Source organism: Lynx rufus, unplaced genomic scaffold (assembly GCF_022079265.1).
Source record: "Lynx rufus isolate CCGP_SWC_20201006 ecotype Redwood Valley unplaced genomic scaffold, mLynRuf1.p SCAF_5, whole genome shotgun sequence".
Classification (NCBI taxonomy): Eukaryota; Metazoa; Chordata; class Mammalia; order Carnivora; family Felidae; genus Lynx; species Lynx rufus.
The window spans coordinates 112401907-112422556 of record NW_025814867.1 but is presented as its reverse complement, the minus strand read 5'-3'; the positions used below and the strand labels follow the sequence as shown (position 1 = coordinate 112422556).

The 20650-nt window shown below is 40.5% G+C and overlaps 1 protein-coding gene and 1 long non-coding RNA gene across 2 annotated transcripts in view; one reads left to right on the top strand and one right to left on the bottom strand.

The window, feature by feature from the left end:
- The window catches only part of LOC124527253 (uncharacterized), a 65648-nt gene that overhangs the window by 20232 nt on the left and 24766 nt on the right, over positions 1-20650 (bottom strand).
- LOC124526082 (uncharacterized) lies at positions 14704-20438 on the top strand. The gene is made up of 3 exons (XR_006965611.1): positions 14704-15125; positions 15312-15429; positions 20117-20438. It is a non-coding gene; the product is annotated as an uncharacterized LOC124526082 (long non-coding RNA).

Here is a 20650-nt window from a genome sequence, read left to right as displayed (position 1 = left end):
TCACTATATTGTACGCCTGTACCTAATATGGGACTGTATGTTAACTACACATGAATTAAAATTAAAAAATAAATAAATAAAATGGGAAACCTAAGAGGTAAGCAAGAGCCAAAGCCAACATTTGCCTGAGGGCATCTCAAGTTCCCTGGTGGCTCTGAGTTTCTGATTTCCTGACCACCCAATTCTGGTGACAGAAGATAAGGCTCAGAGACCACCAAAGATGAGAGTCTAGTAGGACTACCCCTTCCATACCTAGAACCTTGGTAAGCAAAAAATGCCCCCCAGAGATGTCCTCATCTTAATTCCCTGAACCTGTATGTTGTTACATGGCAATGGGGGACTAAGATTGCAGATGGAATGAGAGTTGCCAATCAGCCAAGTGTAAATTAAGTGGATTATTTTGGAATATCCAGTGGATATAATGTAATCACAATGGCCTTTTAAATATGGAATAAGGAAGATGGTCAGAGTCACAGAAAGATTTGAAGATTCTGTGGTGTTAACTTTGAAGATGGAGGAAAAGACCAGAAGCCAAGGAATATATGCAGCCTCTAAATGCTGGAAAAGACAAGAAAGTGGATTCTCCCATTCAGCCTCTAGAAGCAATGCCACCCTGCTGACACTTTGATTTTAGCCCAGCGAAACTCATTTTAGACCTCTCACATCCAGAACTAATAAGACAATACATCTGTGCTGTCTTTAGCCACAAAGTCCATGATACTTTGTCACAACAGCAATAGAACAGTAATACAGACCCCTAAAGGGGTAATATACTTCCATAACATTTTCAGTACGGATTGTTAGGGAAGGCTATGGCTATAGAGATAATATAATAATTTCTATAATAAATGTTAAATGAATGTTAAAATGAAACACAGAAGCACACTCAACCCACTCAGGAGTTCAACAGAAGCTCTTGCTTATTGAATTGGATTTAATGAAATAAAAGGATTTCTGCCCCTGCAAAGGCAGGGTAAGGTTCATTAACAATTACATTTACTGGCAAAGGAAGAGCTGAGTCACTATGAGCCTGAAACATGAAAATGATTTAAGTCTGCATGAATTCTGCAGAATTCAAATACCATAAATAGAAATAAATGCCCTTGTCTGCAATTGGTTCCTTCCTTGTCTTTCATATGGTTTTATCTTTTGCCCCAAATGGATTTTTGTAAGTGAAGTAAATAATTCAAACTTCATGATATTCAAAACATGAATCATGAGGGTTATTTGGGAAACATTTTACATGTAGGAAATGCAACAGACCCTTAGGTTCACAGAGTAAGAACCCACTAATCCTTCTGTCTCTTGTTCTAAAGTGTTACTACTTCCTTGTGTGAGGGGTATTCTCATCTTCTTTTAACTCGATGGGCATTTGATATTACAGCGGTGATCTTATAATTTTATATTTTCCTTTCAGAGCTAATGTCTTGTGTTTGAGAACACTTTTGCTAACGAAAATATTTTGTGGTGGTGATGTAGTGACCTCAGAACATTTGAGGCAAAGACAAATTAGTTGGCCAAATGGTAACCAGGTTTAAAAGGACTGAATGTTGGGGAGAAAGGAGTTGAAGATAAGGGTGTAATCAGGAGAACATAACATTGGCTTTACCCAGTGATATGAAACAGCAAATTGTATTCCCTTCTAATGCCCGTACCCTTAACCTCTTCCCCTTGCTATGTACTCAGGAACTAGTACTGAGCACTGGCAGCCTTATATCCTCCCCACAGCTACTCAGGGTAGAATCTGTATATCTATATTTTCCATACAGACATCCCATCAAAACTCAGCTGTTATGATTTTCTCATTCCTCTGCTTCCACTTTTAGCTATTCTTATTAGGTAGTAGCTCATAAAGTAATACATATGTGATATTACATGTAAATGATTCTGGTATTGTTCTTTCTCCCTAGAAGCCAATAATGACTCAGACTGCTCTGTTTCTTTCCTCCAATACCCATCTATCCCCCCAGGGAGTGTCTCCTCCATCACTGCCAAGTCAGTTCCTGGAATTGGTTTTGAAAGGTGGCAATGAAGGGAGAACTGAGAGGTGAGAGGAGAAAGGAGAGAGGTTAAGTTAATCCTCAAAATAAAGAAATAAGAGAATTTTGGAAATGTAGGAGGAAGGAAAGGTGCTGGTGTAGTGTAGGTATAAGATAATCAGGGACAAGGGGGAAAAGGTAAGAAAGATGCTGGAGGTGGGAATGTGTTAAAGAAGCAACTTCAGGGGCACCTGGGTGGCTCAGTCGGTTAAGCGGCCGACTTCGGCTCAGGTCATGATCTCGCGGTCTGTGAATTCGAGCCCCGCGTCAGGCTCTGTGCTGACAGCTCAGAGCCTGGAGCCTGTTTCAGATTCTGTGTCTCCCTCTCTCTGACCCTCCCCCGTTCATGCTCTGTCTCTCTCTGTCTCAAAAATAAATAAACGTTAAAAAAAATTAAAAAAAAAAAGAAGCAACTTCAATGCATTTATAAAACCACAAAATTTAGATTGTAATCCTGTTTTTATAACTAATAGATATTTGGTCTGGGCTTGTATGAGTAAGACGTTATACATGGACTGGACCATAGGGATCAGAGGTTAAAAGGGTTGGACATGAGCTCATTCTGGTTTGCCCAGGATTTCTCCAATTTTAGCACTAAAATGTTCACATCCTGGAAACTTCTTCACTCTTTGTCAAACTGGGATATTTGGTTACTCTAAGTCATTAGTGACCAATAATGGCTTCACATGTTCTGTTTCCTGAGAGAATAGTAAACTGGTTTTTCCCGAGAGTAGTTGCTGAAGATGAAGAGACAACTATGATGACACTTACCAAGAAAAGGGTAAGGAAGAAGGAAAAAAGGGAGGGGAAAAAGAAAGCTGAAAGGAAGTGTGTGTGTGCATGTGTGTGTACGAGAGTGTGTGTATGTGTGAGAATGTGTGTGTGAGAGAGAATGTGAAAGAGAATGTGGGTGAGAGATTGTGTGTTAAAGAGAATGTGTGTGTGTGAGAGAGAGAATGTGTTGTGAGTGTGAGAGAAAGAGAATGTAGGTGAGAGACAGTGTGTTAAAGAGAATGCGTGTGTGTGTGTGTGTAGAGAGAGAATGTGTGTGTATGAGAGAATGTGCATGTGAGAGAGAGAATGTGTGTGAGAGAGGTAGTGTGTGAGAGAGCTGGTGTATGTGAAAGAGGTGTGTGTGTGAGTGTGCATGTGAGAATGTGTGTGAGAGAAAATGTGTGTGTGTGTGTGTGTGTGTGCGCATGCGTGTGTGTTTATAAGGGAGGACCTGAAGCAATCTTGACCTAATGCAGTAGTTTGCAGCCAGGGGTGATTCCATCCTCCAGGGTTTATCTGGCAATGTCTGGAGATGGTTTTGGTTATATCGTTGACATCTACTATGAGTAGTGGATGGAATCTAGTGAGTAGATGGTGAACATGCCGCTAAAAAACCTGCACATTGGACAACCCTCCACAAGAAAGAATTCTCCAGCCTCACATGTCAATAGTGATCAGAAAAACATAGAGGAGGAGGGTTGGGGGTGCAGCTTTCCTGTCTGGTTTTCCAGTGTCTAAAATGGTAGTGCTAGTATATAAATAGAGTGCTACAAGAATATGAGCAAAAAGCAGGAAACAGGTGTCAATGTCTTTTATTCAGATGCCCAGGTTTAGGATAAAATGCTTGACCGTGAAAATAACAATGCTTTTCTCCAAGGTTTTCTGATGTTAGGAAAAGGGGGAGTATCCCACTTTGCTCAGAATCTATAAAACGTAATGTCAAATTGGAATTAAATCGGTAATTAGGAGAGGTGAAGTTGATCTTATGAGTGTTAGAACCAGCTCATTCATTCCCTCAACAAGCGTAATATTCTTTCACACCAGGATTCTTGAAGAAACTGGAGACCCAAAGATGAATATGATACAACTAGGAGACAAAAAAATGTATTTAATTATTTAAGATGAGCATCATGCCATGGGAACACAAGAAGAGGGGCTTCTGCTGGAAGAAAATATCTCAGAAGAGGTAAAATTTCACCTGGGCCTTGAAAAATAAGTAGTAAATAGGAGTAAATAATCCACCAGAGAAGGCAAGAAAAGGACAGTCCAGACCAAGGCAACGGCAAGTGCAAATCATGGGGCTTTAAAGAGTTATGTAGTAGGTCTTTGAACACTCACCTTTGCAGCAAGTAGACTTGTGGAAAAAAGAAAGAAGAGACTGGCTATCTGAAGTTAAGGAAAAGACTACAATGATATCTACAACCCATTCTCTCAAGTCAAACAGCATATACATTGTCCCCACACCCATGATTATTCTCTCCTCTCAGGATCAGCCCACATGTCCCTCCCTCTTTGTTCAAAACCTCTTCTTCAAGGTCCCTCTATAAACCCCTCAGGCCAAAGAGATGCTTTTGTCCCTGCACTATGCACAGTTTATACCATTTAATACTCATTTACCCCTTTGTTGTAGTGACTGCATTTCCTTAGTATAAATCTTATAATTACCCATCTATGTCATGAACTCGTAAACATTTTTTTTTTTATTTTTAAGTTTATTTATTTTGAGACAGACAGAGAGCATATGAGCGGGGGGCGGGGGGCGGGCAGAGAGAGAGGGAGAGAGAGAATCCCAAGCAGGCTCTGCGCTGTCAGCGTAGGGCCCTAAGCAGGGCTCGAACTCACGTACCATGAGATCATGACCTGAGAGAGTCGGATATTCAACCAGCTGAGCCACCCAGGTGTCCCAACATCGTGAACTTTTTAAAGAGATGGACCAAATCCATATGGCTTGGTTCCCCCAAGGATTAGATTACCACAGTCCTTGGCAATCATATATACAGAATAAATGTTGGTGAAATAATATTATTAAAATAAAATACTATTGGATGTGAACAAAACTGAAAAGGAAACTTAAGTATGAAACATTTAATTTAGTGCTCTGCTAAAGGTTATTTTTCAGGGGAGAAAGAAAGCATTCTTCTAAACTTATGATTAGTAAATATTATGTATTTCATACATGGCCCATCTTGGTCACTCAATAAATATTTTTCTAATAAATAAAACATCAAATAAGATGTTCAAAATTGAGTTGATGTTACTGGTTAAATTTCTTCTAATGGGTCATGTTGCTTTTTACATCAGCATTCTATCCCTGTGCTTCGGCTTTCAATGCATAAAAGAAATAATCAATTGCCCTGATACACTCTCACATGCCCCCAAAAGTATGACTATGTTTGTACAGAGCTCCATTCTTTTGAGATAGGCAGATGGAGTTCACACTGGCTGACACAGTACCGCATTCAATGGAAGCTTTGTAGTGGGCAGAGGTGGGTGGGGTGTGAGAGTCGGTCCTCTTTGAGAAAAACGAGCCAATATATTGGACTTAACTTGGGCTTTTTGGTCCTGGCTAAGCCTTCAATAGGTTTAACCAGAATTATCAATAGACAAGAATTTTAGAATCATGAAAACTTCAAGCTAGAAGGAAGCTCACAATATCATTTTGTCTAATCCCCTGAGTCCTAGACATAATGTTGCATCATTCTTGTTTTATTTATTTACACATTTATTTACTGATGAAGCACTTAGAGTTCAAATTACTTTCCCAAAGTCACTTGCAAAAAATGAGCTTTACTAGCAGTCCCTGGGTGGCTCAGTAGGTTAAGGATCTGACTCTTGATCTCGGCTCACGTTGTGGTTTTAGGGTCATGAGTTCAGGCCCTGAGTTGGGCCCTGCACTGGACTCTGTGCTGGTCGTGAAGCCTATTTAAGAAAAAAAACAAAAAATGAAAGTGAGCTTTACTAAAGAATATGAAAATTTCCCAACTAGCCACTCTATTTGAAGTTAAGACTGATACATTATTTACACTTTTAATACTTACCATATTAGAAAACTGAGAAAAATTTAAATATTTGCATTTATTTATTTACTCATTTAAAACAACAAAAATAAGCCTGCTGCATGTTATCATAATGTAAAACTATGAAAAATAATTATCCTTTCCAAAACAAACAAACAAAAGGCCATGATACGAGCAACATTGTTTTATATATTTGCAAATCTCTTTAATATTTAGCTTAACAGGCAGCTAGATTCTCATCTTTCCATGCATTCAATCTGTTGCTGTATATTGTTTTGGTTGAAATTAATGAAGAAACTCCAGCCTCATACAGATGAGTAATTGAGAATGAAAGAGGCATTTTAATATGCTTTTCAGTTAATTGAGGATATTATTCTCTACTACTACACCAAAACTTGATATTGTCAAACTCTGAGAGGAGAGTTCACTTTTCTAAGCGTCAGGGCTGTTGTGAGAATTACATCAGATGATGTTTTAAAGAGCTTAGGACAGGGGCGCCTGGGTGGCTCAGTTGGTTAAGTGGCCGACTTCGGCTCAGGTCATGATCTCGAGGGTCTGTGAGTTCGAGCCCCATGTCGGGCTCTGTGCTGACAGCTCAGAGCCTGGAGCCTGTTTCTGATTCTGTGTCTCCCTCTCTCTGATCTTCCCCTGTTCATGCTCTGTCTCTCCCTGTCTCAAAAATAAATAAAACGTTAAAAAAAATTAAAAAAAAAAAAGAGCTTAGGACATATGTCTGCTACATATGTATGTGTGTCTCTGGTTGTGTATATATATATCATATGGCTTATAAGGTAGAACTTAAATAATTAAACCATTCCCACAAAGGAATTTCTATCATCTCATATATATTTGGAGCTAACTGGAACTTACAAAAGGGAGGTGGTTTCTTGTGCATCTACAAATAACACACACACACACACATACAAACATATATACATATATACATGTATGTATATATGTTTACACACACACATACATATAAGGGGTTACTGAAATACAAGATGGGGACAAAAAGACCCCAAAATATGCATTACAACACATATGGATTCAATTGATCATTTTAGGTTCCATATTGTACCTATTCTTTATTTTTCTTTCCTGGTCCAGAATTCTTGTTCAGACTTGCTTGTTCTTTTACGAGTTATTTTATATACATATAAAAGAACCAAACTGCAAAATACAGGGAATGCTCTCTTTTCAGAACCAGCCCTTAAGCACTGGTTAAATGCCAAAACTTAAATGTTCTTAGCATTAATATGGAAGTGCATGTTATATATATATGTATATATATATATATATATATATATGCACTTATATATATTTATAAATAAATATATGTATAAAATTTATATATTTATAAAGACACACACAGACATCCCAGTTATAAAAGGTGGTCTCTTTGCTTTGAACTGAGATACGTTGGTTAAAACACTTTGGTTGTTAAACTTTACCTGCTTTCACAATACAAAGATTATCTGGGCCTCCAGTGGGTAGGATGATCAGATAACTGGTCACAGGCCAAAACTGGATGGCTAGGGAATGACTGTTTATTGTAGCTACTGGCTCAGAGAAGAGTGCCTGGCGTGTAACTATAAGAGCAAAGGCATCTTGTTCCAGGAGCCAGCTAGTACGGAGCACGTCAGGAATTTGGAGTCAGGCCTGGCTGACCCCAAAGCCATGACCCTTTTACTCTTACTCCTCACTGTCTCTGGAAAGTGGGAGGCAGTGTGTGAGTGGTGCCTTCTTACATGTCATCCTGCCCCCATTCTTGATCTCACAAATTATAGAATCTGAAACCTATTCATTCCCCTTCACACTACAATAATGAGCACTGAATTTGCTGCTTGACCACAACTACAGAAGGGAGGTAGGGCTAAAAAGAAATCCTCCTCCAAAAGGAATTTCCATCATCTCCTATACATTTGGAACTAACTGGAGCTTAGAAAGGCAGGTGTCTTCTCGTACATCTACAAATAACCTTGACCCTGGTAAACAATTTTCTGAAAGTGATTCTTCTGGTGTCCATCCCACAGTGAGTGGTTTTGTTTGGTCAAGTGTTGGTTTCTGGGTAGTTAGTTTAGGATGGGATGAACGGTTTTATAGTTAAGGGGGTTGGGGGTGGACACCACTGCCTTCCTCTCTCCTCAGGCCCATCAGACCAGTGGGAAGGGGTGAGCTTGCTGGTTGCTGGCAGCACTTTTCAGTCTGTATGGACTGTAGAAGGGGCTTTGAGTCAATCCATGATTGCCCAGTCCTGACCTCCCCTCTGCCAAACTCTGCCCAACTAACACATTAACTTTCCCAGGGGTTTTCCTTGTTTTTTTTTTCCCTTTGATTTACCCAAGGGCTAGGCTTGCTCTTAGGGTGGGAAAGACTTTAAACAATTTGCATTTGAAAAGAGGAAGTGGAAAGAAGAAAAGAAAAACCAGGAGAGGCAAAGCCAGCTGTTTCCTATGAAGCTTTGACAGCTGCACAGCTGTTCACTGTCCTTTTGCCCCGGTGGAAACTGGTTTCCACCCTAGCCCTCTCTGCTGCTTTTGTGTCTCCCTGGCCTATCCAGATAGCTGTAACCTTGTCCCGTCATTTCTCTTAGAAGGTTAAGATTCTGAGCTGCATTATGTGAGCTCTGGGACAAGTGGGTCAGTTCTTCACTGTTACCTCCGCGGCTATCGTTTTCCTACAATAACAATAACCATCTATGGCACTGTACAAATACTACCTCCTCATTCCATCCTCACAGTTACCCAGTGAGGAAGAGTGTATTATTACCTTCACGTTACAGATGAAGAAAGTGGCACTTAGCCATGTGTCCAAGTCATCTGACTCTAAGGCCTGTTCTCTAGACCGAGGATTCCAAAATGTCTTCCTGTCAGTTGCATGCTTGTTAAGAACAGATGTCCAGGCAGCCAACTCAGAGATCTTGACTGAGCAAATGTGGAGTGGGGCCCCAATCTATTTTTAAGACACGTCTGTGGTGAAGGCTGGATTTAAATCTTCCCGGTGCTGCTCTACATCTTTAAAGACGCTGCTTGGCACAGCCCAGGCGCATTTCTTAGCTCTGATTAATCACTCCTTCCTCTGGGTTCTCAGAGCACCCTGTTCTCACTGCTAGTACAACAGGAAACAAACATACTGTGTTAAAATTAGCTGGTGCTGTGTCCGTCTCGCTGACGAGTTGGGAAGTTACTTGATTTCCAGGATCCTGTTTCTCTTTCACTTCCTCTTCCTGGATTGCTCTATCCATTGATCTTTACACAGCTTGGTTCTCCTTACTATTTGTGCCTCCACTTAAAAGTTCCCTCCTCAGAGAAACCTTTTCTGAGGACCTGCCGAATTAATTAAGAAGCCCATCACTCATTCACTGTCATGTCACCCGATTTCATGATGTAGCAAAAAGTACAGGGCTTCCCACAGTACTTTTAAAGTACCAATTACCCAAAGGCAGATTAAGCACATTCTTAGGGCACCAGAAAAACAGAGGTACCAAACATTTTTTTAAACAGGTTGGCATGTAGTTTTTCATTTTTTTTAACTTTTATTTATTTTTGAGAGACAGAGTGAGAGTAGGGGGGAGGGGCAGAGACAGAGGGAGACACAGAATCCGAAGCAGGCTCCAGGCTCTGCGTTGTCAGCACAGAGCCCAACATGGGGCTTGAACTCATGAACTGTGAGATCGTGACTTGGGCTAAAGTCAGACACTTAACCGACTGAGCCACCTGGGTGTCCCCCACCTTTAAAAAAAATTTTTTTTTTAACCATGGAAGGCATGTGAAAATAAAATTAGGATCTTGATGGCCTCCCTTCCACTTACATTATGACCAAGTATTATTTTTATATAGAGTTATATATTGATAATGGGCTTCAAAACATTTGGGGGCTTTGAGTCTCTAAAGCTTTTAATCTGGAATCTATGTTAATATGTCTATTAACATCTTTGCTTTCTAAAAACATTTTGAAAACCAATTGGGCAGGTATTATTACCTAGTTCCATCTTGAAGCGGTAAAAATAAATAAATAAAAAGCACAATAAAGAGGAGATGGAGTCAGATTTCACAGGCTAAGGGCTAAGCAAGACTTCTCCCCCCACCCCCATTGCACACACCAATCACAGGTCCAGCTTGGTCATCTGTGCTTCTGACCTACTGGCTATAGACTGGATGTTCCAATGACCCCCTCTTTGGGTTCCATTAATTAGATAGAGCAGCTCATGGAACTCAGAGAAACATTTTACTTAGTAGATTACGAGCTTGTTCCAAAGGATATAATTCAGGAACAGACAGACAGAAGAGATATGATGAGGGAGCATGAAGCAAACTGGGAGCAAAGTGCAGGCAGGCTAACAGCAACCCCCCCACCCCGCTCAAGCTGGGACATGTATAATATTTCTTGGACACTCCAGGTTACCAAGAACAGGAAAGGACAAAAAAAAACAAATGGTTAAACTGATAAGAGTCTCCACCAGTTTACCAGAAAAAGGCAATCCCATCATGGCCAAAAATCCAGGAACTCCCTACAGTCTTAATGTTAATGCTTTACTAGAGGGAACAACCTTAGCTTGACATTAGCTAGGCCTCCAGTAAGTCTTTAGCTTGTGAAAGTCTCTTTGGAAACTCCCTCTCGCCCAACTCCATAAAACAGTCACTCCCACACTTACAGTGCAGCTCTTCCTGCCCACGGTTCCTGTCCCCATGCTTTAATAAAATCACCTTTTTGCACCAAAGACGTCTCCAAGAATTCATCCTTGACCGTGGGCTCCAGAACCCACAAACTCCCCATCACCCCAAAACTTCATCAAATACATAGAGCAGAGTATGGGAGAAGAGTGTGGAGCTTCCTAGTCCAAATATACTCCCCTTCCAAATCTCCTTCACCAACCTGGAAGGTCTCTCACAACCCCATCCTTTGGGGATTTATGGAGGCTTCCTCACATAGGCACGATTGATTAAATCATTGGCCATTGGTGACTGAACTCAATTTCCAGCCCCTCCCCACTCCTCAGAGGTCTGAAAATTCCAACCCTCTAATCACGTGGTTGGTTCCCCTGGCAACCAGCCCCCTCCTCAGGTTCAGTCCTAAAGCTACCTCATTAATATAACAAAAGACACCTTTGTCTCTCTCAACACTTAGGAAATTCCAAGGGTTTTAGGACCTCAGTTCCAGAAACGGGACTTAGACCCAATATATACAAGTATTCCCACTTTTTGAAAGTTTGAGTTAGGGCACTTCATTTTTGCCAAAGAGCTATGTACCTGAGTAGCTGTTTTTGCCAACAGAACACAATCTGAAGAGGACTTTCACTTTCATAAAAGTGAAAATAGCGTATAGTGTTTGTTTTGCATGGAGCCATTACAGAGGCAGCATATGCTGAACAGTGAGAGGGGCACCTCCGGTTCCTTCCCCAGGAACCACATTCAGCATCTCAGCATGAAGCCACCACAGCTCTGAATAGTGTCTGTGAACATCTGTGCTTTCTCGAAATTTATTTTGTGCACCTGCTAACATGATATGTCCTAAGGTATCTGAAAAGCCTAAGAGAGGTTATTTTTGGGGTTTGGGGACAGTCAAAAAATTTTTCCATATAAATTTCGGCTTATAAAAGCTTTCATAGGAGAGTTCTACCTTCGGATAGTAGGGGAAACCTGCATTTCTTATAAATTACAATACTACACCAGTCAGCGAGGGCCCAAATGCCAAGGCATCCACAATATAGAAAATAAGAAAATATGAGTTATGTACTTTAGTCCTATAAACTCTATAAAGGTGACTGAAACAGAGCTGCAGACTTGTGGAAACCACTGCCTTCTAACTGGAAGAGGGTCTGTTAGAAGCAGAAACACTTGGTCTTTTCATTGACTCAGACATTATAATTAAAGTTTGACTCGACTGACATTCTTCCCTAGACTTGGGGACGACACATCACCTTTTCCCGCTCTGTCCAGTTTTTAAGAAAGGTTTCTTACAAATGTGTTGTCCTTTATTGATATTCTCAATAAACGTTGGCAAGGATGTGGCTTGGAATGAAACTACTTCTTTTTCAGATATAAAGACAGACATAGGTCCTGTAAAATCTACAGAGAGAAGCAGTGTGAGGAGAGAAAAGCATGTCACTGTGATCTCTGAGGAGCTGTCCCTCTCCAGAACCTAAAGTGGGCCAGAAAACTGTTTCAACTCATCCTGATTCAAAAGGAGGATGAGATGCAGGGGGCAGAAGAGAAAAGGAAGTGAGGAGCCTAAGAAGACCATAAGGGTATTAAGGGGATGTGTTCCAAAAAGGACGCTTAGCAGAAATCAGAGACGGCTCTCTCTTCCACACAAGGGAAGAACATTTATTAAATAATTTTGTGCTGCAGCCTCTATTAATTGCTTGCTAACATATTTTCCCACCTATCTCTTGATTCAGTTTTTGTAAAAGCAGATGAATCGATTTATCAATATACAGTGAGTTTAGTTCAGTGCTTATAAATTTTGGTATCGCAGAATTACAGCTATTTTAGGATTCAGAAAATTAATCTTTTGCCTATGCAGGAATTCCAGAAAGGAGTTAGTTAATGCAGGCAACCTATTCGATTACTAGACACCCTCTAGTGTTAACTGTAATTGGCTGGGTAGGTACGTAGCATGTTAATGAAATGGGTTGATCCAAAAGATAAAGTTGAGGATATGCAGAGAATAAAAATGAACCCAAAAATGTGTCTAACGGAATCTCCTACCTGAAAAGCAGGTCAGAATATCTTCATTCAAAATCCATTCTCAAAGCCAGTATTGTGATAACACCAATAGAGAGGCTGTAGTTACTTTCTGCTGGGAGCCTGGGTGGTCAAGGTTCTGTGCTGCTAGTTGCATAGGCAGGGTGCTTTCTGGGCAGTAAGAAGGAAAAATGTGACTGGCTTTAACACTGAGTATATTTTAATATATTACATGGATATAATAAATGACATACTATATGATGACTCCAGGGTCAGATAATTTAGTAGCTCATCCAGCTCATCAGGGATCCAGGCCCTGTCTGTCTTCTTGCTCCGCCTGCCTCAGATGTTAGCTTTGACCTCAAATGTGTTCTCTACGACTTCGAGATGGATGCCCCATCTCCAGCCATCACCTCTTCACACACAGATGTCTCACACCTGGAACAGGGAAAGAGAGCACTTACTTCCCTCCTGTATCTTTTGAAGAGATGAAGGCTTTTCCAAAGGCCTTTCTCTCCTATCTCATTGGCAAGAATTGGGTCCCACATGCTCATTGCCAATCTAAATAATGACAAAGGCCATGGTTACCATGCTTGGCTCAGACCAATCCTGCTTTACATCCTTGTGGCTGGGCAGAAGCCCAGCCTCCCTTAAAGTTTATGGCCCACTGGTTCCTGAAAATACTTGGGTTTCAATTGACAAGGGGAAAGAAGAAAATGGATGTACAACAGACCACCCCATAAAGAAGGCAGTATATTTGGAGACAGAGAAGGGATTGTAGCATCCTCAAAAAAAAAAAAAAAAAAAAAAAAAAGGAACTCCTTATTATTCACAAGTTCTTTCAAATACTGACATCAATGTTTTTGCCGTTTCCACTTGGGCTTGGATATTTTTTCTGGATAGAAGTAAAATAAGTCTAATCTCTTTTGTTGTGCCAACTGCCCAAGGATGGTATTGAAATACAGTTCTCATGTAACTCCTAAGCCTTTTCCTCCCCCAGCTAAATTCCTCCAGTCTCCTCAGCCATTCCTCATGGTTTCTAAATCCTTCACTGTGTCTTCTCACTGCACATCCCTCATTTCTCCCCCAAAAGAAACTGTACTTTTAAGATCTAGCTTTGGAAAGCCCTTAGATACTCCGTGATCTCTATTTTCTGTTCCCTCACTCTCCACCTCAAAGCTAACATTTATGGAACCCTGTATGCCAGCCAGTGGGCCAAAGGGGTTACCTAGAATCTCACCAAATCATCGTCGGAACCCTATGGGACCGTTCTAATTCTATCTTAATTTCATAAGTGACAAAATTGAGGCACAGAGAAATTAAGTAATTTGCTTACGCCACACAGTGTATAAATGGTGAGGCCAGGATTCAAAATCAGATGATCAGACTTTGGAGTCTTGTCTCATAAGCACCACACTCTACAGACTTATCTGCTCTTATCTGTATTCCCAGAACGCTCCTTGTCCGGTGCCTGACACATAGTAAACACAAATACTTGGTGAGTGAATGAGTGATTCGTGGTTCTTCTCTTGTATATAACAACACCATCTATTAATTTCTTCCTGAAAATACAATTCCCCACATTGAAAACACTACAAGTGTTTTTGACCAGAAAAACTAAATGGTATATGTGGGAAGTCAAATAATGCCTGCCAAAAGATGTATACATCCTAATCCCATAAATCTGGGAAAATGCTACTTTAAATGGCAAAAGAAATTTTACAGACATGATTAAGTTAAGGGTCTTCACATGGGGAGATTATCCAGGTGGGTCCAATGTCACAAGGTCCCTAGAAGAGGGAGGCAGAAGGGTCAGAGTCAGAACAGGAGATGGGTTGAGAGAGGCAGGGGTCACAGTCAAAGACATGTGAGGATCCTACCCTGCAAGCCTTGAAAATGGTGGAAGAGCTGTAAGCCAAGGAGCGTGAGTGGCCTCTAGAAGCTGGAAAAGGCAGGGAAACAAATTGTGCCCGCCCCTCCTCTGGAAGGAACCCAGCCTTGCTCATGTTGATTTCAGACTTGTGATCTCCAGCTGTAAATATTTATCCCTCCTCCATCTCAAGAAGGTAACTAAGTTTTGGTGTTTGGTTGGCCCAGTGACTTTTCTGTTACAGGGTAAGAAACAAGTTAACAGATCTCTAGAACATTTCTGCTGGTGCTGCTTTTGTTTTCAAAAGACTGACAGGCAGAGATGGGGAATCCAATGTTGTCTTTTGTTCCAGTGGGGTGAAGGGTGGGCAGGCAGGCTGCTCTACAGAAAAGAAGCCTAAAACAAGTTCGGGAGATTTGCTCAAGACTGAGAAGTAAAAAAACGAGCTGTGGGTCCTTAGGATATTATTCCAAGAGAGCCGCTCCAGGTGATGGGGGTGACAGGGCGACTCAGGGAATGCAGGTCTGGAGTAAGTGAAATAAACACTATGCAAGAGGGAAACACAAAGGAAATCAAGATGAATTACTAAAATAGAACTCCAGGAAAGCAAACATTTTTGCCTGTTTCCCCACTGGCAAACTACTCCTAGCACCTGCAACAGTTCCTGGCAGATAGCAAGCAGTGTGCATTTAATGACTGAATGTGGAGTGTGCTAATGACATGAAGGATGGAAGTTCAGGTGAGATGGAGAGAAAGAAGGACAGATCAAAGATAATTCTAAGGGTTTAAAAGTGGAAAGGTGGGAGAAAAGCATTATCAGTAATAAAAATGAGTAAGTGAAAAGAAAAAGCTGGTCAGGGTAGAAGATTTAAAATTTGGCTTTGGATTTGTTGACTCTGCTTTTTGTGCAATACTTTGCATACAGCAGGTGCTGATAAATACATGTGGAACTGAATGCTCAGTGAGCAGCAGGACGTACAAAGACTGAGAATTAAGAAAGTAGAGCTCGCAAGAGAAGACTCCCAAGTCCCTCTATGGAAATGGTGAGTGAATCCTTGAGAGACCTCAGATACAGAATAAGCGGGGGGGGGGGGGGGGGGGGGGGGGAGCTGAACAGCAAGGGATATGCACATTTTCTGAAATCATGTACAAATGAACTTATTACTCACCTCAGTTAAAGAAAACTTAGGGACAACCTCCAGGTATTTAGTATTGGAGTTTTATTGTTTTCGAGCGTACAGATTAACATTTTGTATGACAGATTCTCAGCGGCAGGACTCTTAACTCTAAAGGGCCCAGGAAAATTCAACTGTATTCAGCTTTTTAATCTATAGCCAGTAAAAAAGTTTTATCAATTATACAAAATTTTGTGGATCCAGAGTCTAGGACTTAGTTGACTTGGTTAAAATGCATTTATTTATCACTGATAAGCACAGAGACATACAGTTAAGTCCTGCCTATTCCCATCTCTCTCTTTAAGCAAAAACAAAATTGTTTCTCTTTAGTCCCTTAGGCAGAGATTCAGAACCCCTCAATTTTATGCGATAATACTAAATGATGATAGAGATTAAAGTTATTTGTATTTGTTAATTATTTGTTATTTGTTTTTTGTATTTACCACTTTTGAAGCACTGAAGAGAGCTGCTCAGATGGTCAGGATATCACCATGTGGTTAATATACTTGTAATAGTTAACAGTCATTTGGAAAAACTGCTGCCAATATGGCACCTGAGTGCAAAAAAGTAAATTTGGAAGCTTACCAGAAGATTCAGTAAAAACGAAAATTGTAAACATTGTAAAATGAAAACTGATTCTTAGTCTAACCCATTAGGGAACAGTGGTCAGTTTCAATCCTTCATTTTACTTCTACTTCAGATGTTCATGGCGGTTCCTATCTCTACAGCTCTTTATTATTGATATAGGTTCTCTTGTATTCATAATGTCCTATAGTGTAATAAACGGTTCTGATGTGGAATAGAAATGAAGAATTGAAGTGTTGCATTTGCATGCTCCTGGGGAGCTGCCGCACATGTTTCCCTTGTGATGACCCTGATGCCATTATGGTTAGTGCTTCTGCTAACTAATTACATTAAAATGGGATCTATCCCAAAGTGAGCTCAGGTGTGAAAGTGAGCAGACTCAGCCAGGAGGAATGATGACTGAGGTCCTGAAGAAATATTTCCATAATCTACAGTCTGCACATCCCTGGAGAAGACATTCTGGTTTGGGGGAACAGGAACTGGAACAATGGGAACTGGAAATGTTGGCCATACCATTGCAGCCACCATCTTGATACCCGCATACAAAAAGCCAACTAAGGTTTCCCAGGATTCCCATTCAACTGACCAGGTTCTAAGTGTTTTTGTGAAACGTCATACTCGCATAACTGTCATTAATTCTCTCACATCCTTCATCTCTTGACTAGAAAGGCACTATGTCATGGGTATGAAAAGAGAGCCTTGGAGTTTAACCTGGGTGCAAATTCTAGGTGTGACACATACAAGTTCCGGCCCTTGGGCCAATTAGGTAATTTCACTGAGTCTTCAATTCATCATCTGGAAAACGGGGATAATGATATTCAGCTCACAGGGCTGCTGTGTGTGGTAAACAATATAACCTATAAAATCACCTAGCATCTGGCAGGAGTACAATTAATATGAGCTCACATTTGAGTATATCGAGTGGCCTCCACCTTGCCTTCTTTTCCTCCATTTCACACTTGGTGCCTCTCTGTTTATCTCCAGGTGTAATGACAGGAAGTTGGGAGAGGTTCCTAGGTGGTTCCATAGGCAGTGGTTCCTAGTGGACTCTCCAGAAGCAACTTTGTATCCCAGCAGTATCTCTCTGCTTAACAAGTCACTGTCTTATAATATCCTTTGGTGATGTGGCCATCCCCTGTAAGTCTGGGAGTAGATGAGTTTCTTTAACGCTGAGGTTAAGAATAACAGAAACCAAAATAACTGTCACTATCAAGATTTTGATGAAAATGGCACACAATCACCCCTGTATATCAAAGCTTTTGTCATTACTTCTCAGAAAAACCACTGAGCCCCGCCCCAGGCTCCCCAAGAAGTAAAGCTCAATTTGTTATGTCTCTAAGAGACTGCATGCAAAAATTCCTAAATTGTAAAATGTTTTGAAAATTCTCGCCTTTTTCAGTTAAAAATAAATAGTGAAAATCAAACATTCCGAACTGTATAATTTAGAAAAGTCCTCCATGAATGTACCCTCTAGATGCAGCTGACATTCACAGCTTGTGTGTATTCCTCCAGATACTGTGTGTACTAACATCCGCTGTATTATAACTATCATTATTTCTATTTAAAAAAATATTAAACAACATCAGAATCCTGGGCAATCTGTTTTGTAATATGATGTTTAAATTTAATGGTATCGTGGACATTATTCCAAGTCATTAGATAGAAGACTAGTTCATTCTTTTAGTGACAACATAAAATTCTATGGTATACGTGTACCCTACAATTCCAGTCCCTTACTAAAGGCTATTTGAGTCATTCCAGGGTCTCCATTTATAAGCAATATCTAATAGGCAATTCTTTTTTTTTTAATTTTTTTTAACATTTTATTTATTTTTGAGATAGAGACAGAGCATGAACAGGGGAGGGGCAGAGAGAGAGGGAGACAGAGAATCGGAAGCAGGCTCCAGGCTCTGAGCCATCAGCCCAGAGCCCAATGCAGGGCTCGAACTCACGGACCATGAGATTGTGACCTGAGCTGAAGTCGGACGCTTAACCGACTGAGCCACCCAGGCGCCCCTAATAGGCAATTCTTATACACAACTTTATATAACTGTGCAAGGATATCTGTAACAAAAGTTTCTCTTGGTGGGATTTCTGTATTAGAGTATATAAATGTTTAAAATTACAAGTGTTTATGCTAAAATATCCTCCAAAAAGGGGTCACCGATTTGTACTCCCACCAATAGCACAGGAAAGTGCCTGTATCTCCACCCTGTTTTAATACTCATAATTTTTACCAATAAGTGCAAATTATACCTAAGTTTAAATTCAAACAGTGAAGTCAAGACTCCCCAAAATTTACTAGAATGTAAGCTGCATAGGAACAGGAATTCGTATGTTTCCTTTACTGCTCTACACCTGCTTAGCTTAGTGCCTGGCACATAGGAGACACATTTTGTTTAATGAATATATGTTTTATTTTTCCCTTCAGAGTGCTGCTTGTCCTTGTAGTTGCCTATTTTTCTATTAAATTCTTGGGTTTTTTTCCCCCATGAGTTCTTGGTAAAATAAGAAAATTAACCATTCTCTATGTGTTGCAAATATTTTTACTCAGATTGTGTTTTTATTTCTCAATATATCTTGCCACTCAGAAGGTCTACATTTTAATGAAATCACACGCATGAACCTTTTTTTTTCATGCTTCTGATATGCCTAGTTTTTTTTTCCCACTGCAAAATAAAAACACGATTCCATAGGTTTTCATCTTGTCCCTTCAATGTGGCTGTGAGGGTTTTATTTTATTTTGTTTTCACCTGATGCTTCTATTTAGTCTCTACTGATTGGGGAAAAATGTATTGCATAGAATATAGAGTGTACACAGGCAGGGAATCACCAAGGTAGAGAGTTCCAATTTGTGCCTGAACACTGATGCATTTTTATTTCAGGATTTTAATCTCTCTTCCCCCACACATGCTAACTTTGTTAGCATCTTTAAAAAAAAATTACAAATGTTATTTATGTACATTGTAAAAAGTTCAAATTATCAGAAATATTTAGAATCAAAAGCAAAAACCTTCCTTTACTTTCTCTCTCTGCCTCTATAATTCCACTCTCTAGACGAAATCTCTGTCAACACTCCCTACGGATTCACAAATACATACACACATGAGTGGTTCTTTCTCTGCTTGATATTAATAAATAACCGCATCTATGATATGCTACATATATATTCAGTATATGTTTTTGTAATGCCCCGATTTCGAATCCGAGAGACCACCAAGGAACCGATGCCGATGCAAAGGCACGAGGGTTTATTTGCAAGCTCGAGCTTGAGCCCAAGTATACCCTACACAACGGAGCAGGGACTTGGACCCCTAGGTTAAGAGGCGTAGCAGTTTTATAGGGGCCAGTGGCCAATGAGATTGTAACACACACAGAAAGTTGCATAGTCGTGTCAGTCCACACGCAGGTGGCCAATTGAATTACAACTTACCCTATAGTAACTGTTTGAACTAGCCTATCACTCTGGTCAGAATTGGTGCGCAAGTTTGGCGAGCAAAAGGCGGGGTTTACATTCTTTGGCGGTTAGGGGTTCCGCACTCCTAAATGAGCCGGTTTCCAGTAAGGGTGTGCTCAGTGGCTTGACTAGGGTGGGGGAGTGTCTTAAGCAATAAGTAGGTCATGTGGGGGTTATACATGAGATGGTGGGTGTAGCACAAAATGGAGTTAGTCTTGCTCTGCTTGTCCAGAGGTAGGGGATTTTTGTTAAATTCCTTGGGTCCCACAGTTTTCTGAATGTAGAACTTCTAAAGCCAACGTACTGTAGCCGTTATCCCGTTAGCAAACTGAATCCGTATATACATTTATAATAGCTTTGCAATGGCTGCCTTCATTATTAGGAGATACCACAGTCTAATTAGTCACTCTATTTATTCTTGGGCACTGTTTTCCTGTTTTTAAACATTATAAACAATGCTGCCGTGACCATCCCTAGTCATATTTTTGTATTTGTATGTCATCATTTCTACAGATGGAGTCCTAAAAACATGGAATTGCTGCTTTGAAGGTGATATACACTCATAGCAGATTGAAGTTTGGGAAATGTAGAGAAGACTCTGTGCCATTCACAGCGCACTGTGATGACTCCAGCTGGCACTCTGTTTCAGGAGTGCTATCAAAACTAGTTGTTGTTGTTGTTCATTTGTTTGTTTCAAGTGTGAATTTCGGAACACGAAAATAGAAAATACAAAACTATTTGTAGTTTCATGTATGCTTTGCCCAGCGATTCCCCTTTTCAGGATCCATCCAGTAAAAACATTCTCATGAAGCGAAATAGCAGTAGGTTCCGCTCTGTAAACCAGCTGAGAGACAAAGGGGTTAGCTAAAGATGTTAATTAGTGGGCTGAGTGCCCCCAAGGAAAGTTACCTATAATACTTTGACAGAATTATCAGTCATGCGACTGGAGTAGAAGTTAGGAGAGCATCTCCACAGATAGGTGGGGAGGATGGGACATCTCCCTCCTGTCTTGGGAGCAGGGCCCAGCAGCTAGGACAGTGGCCCAGG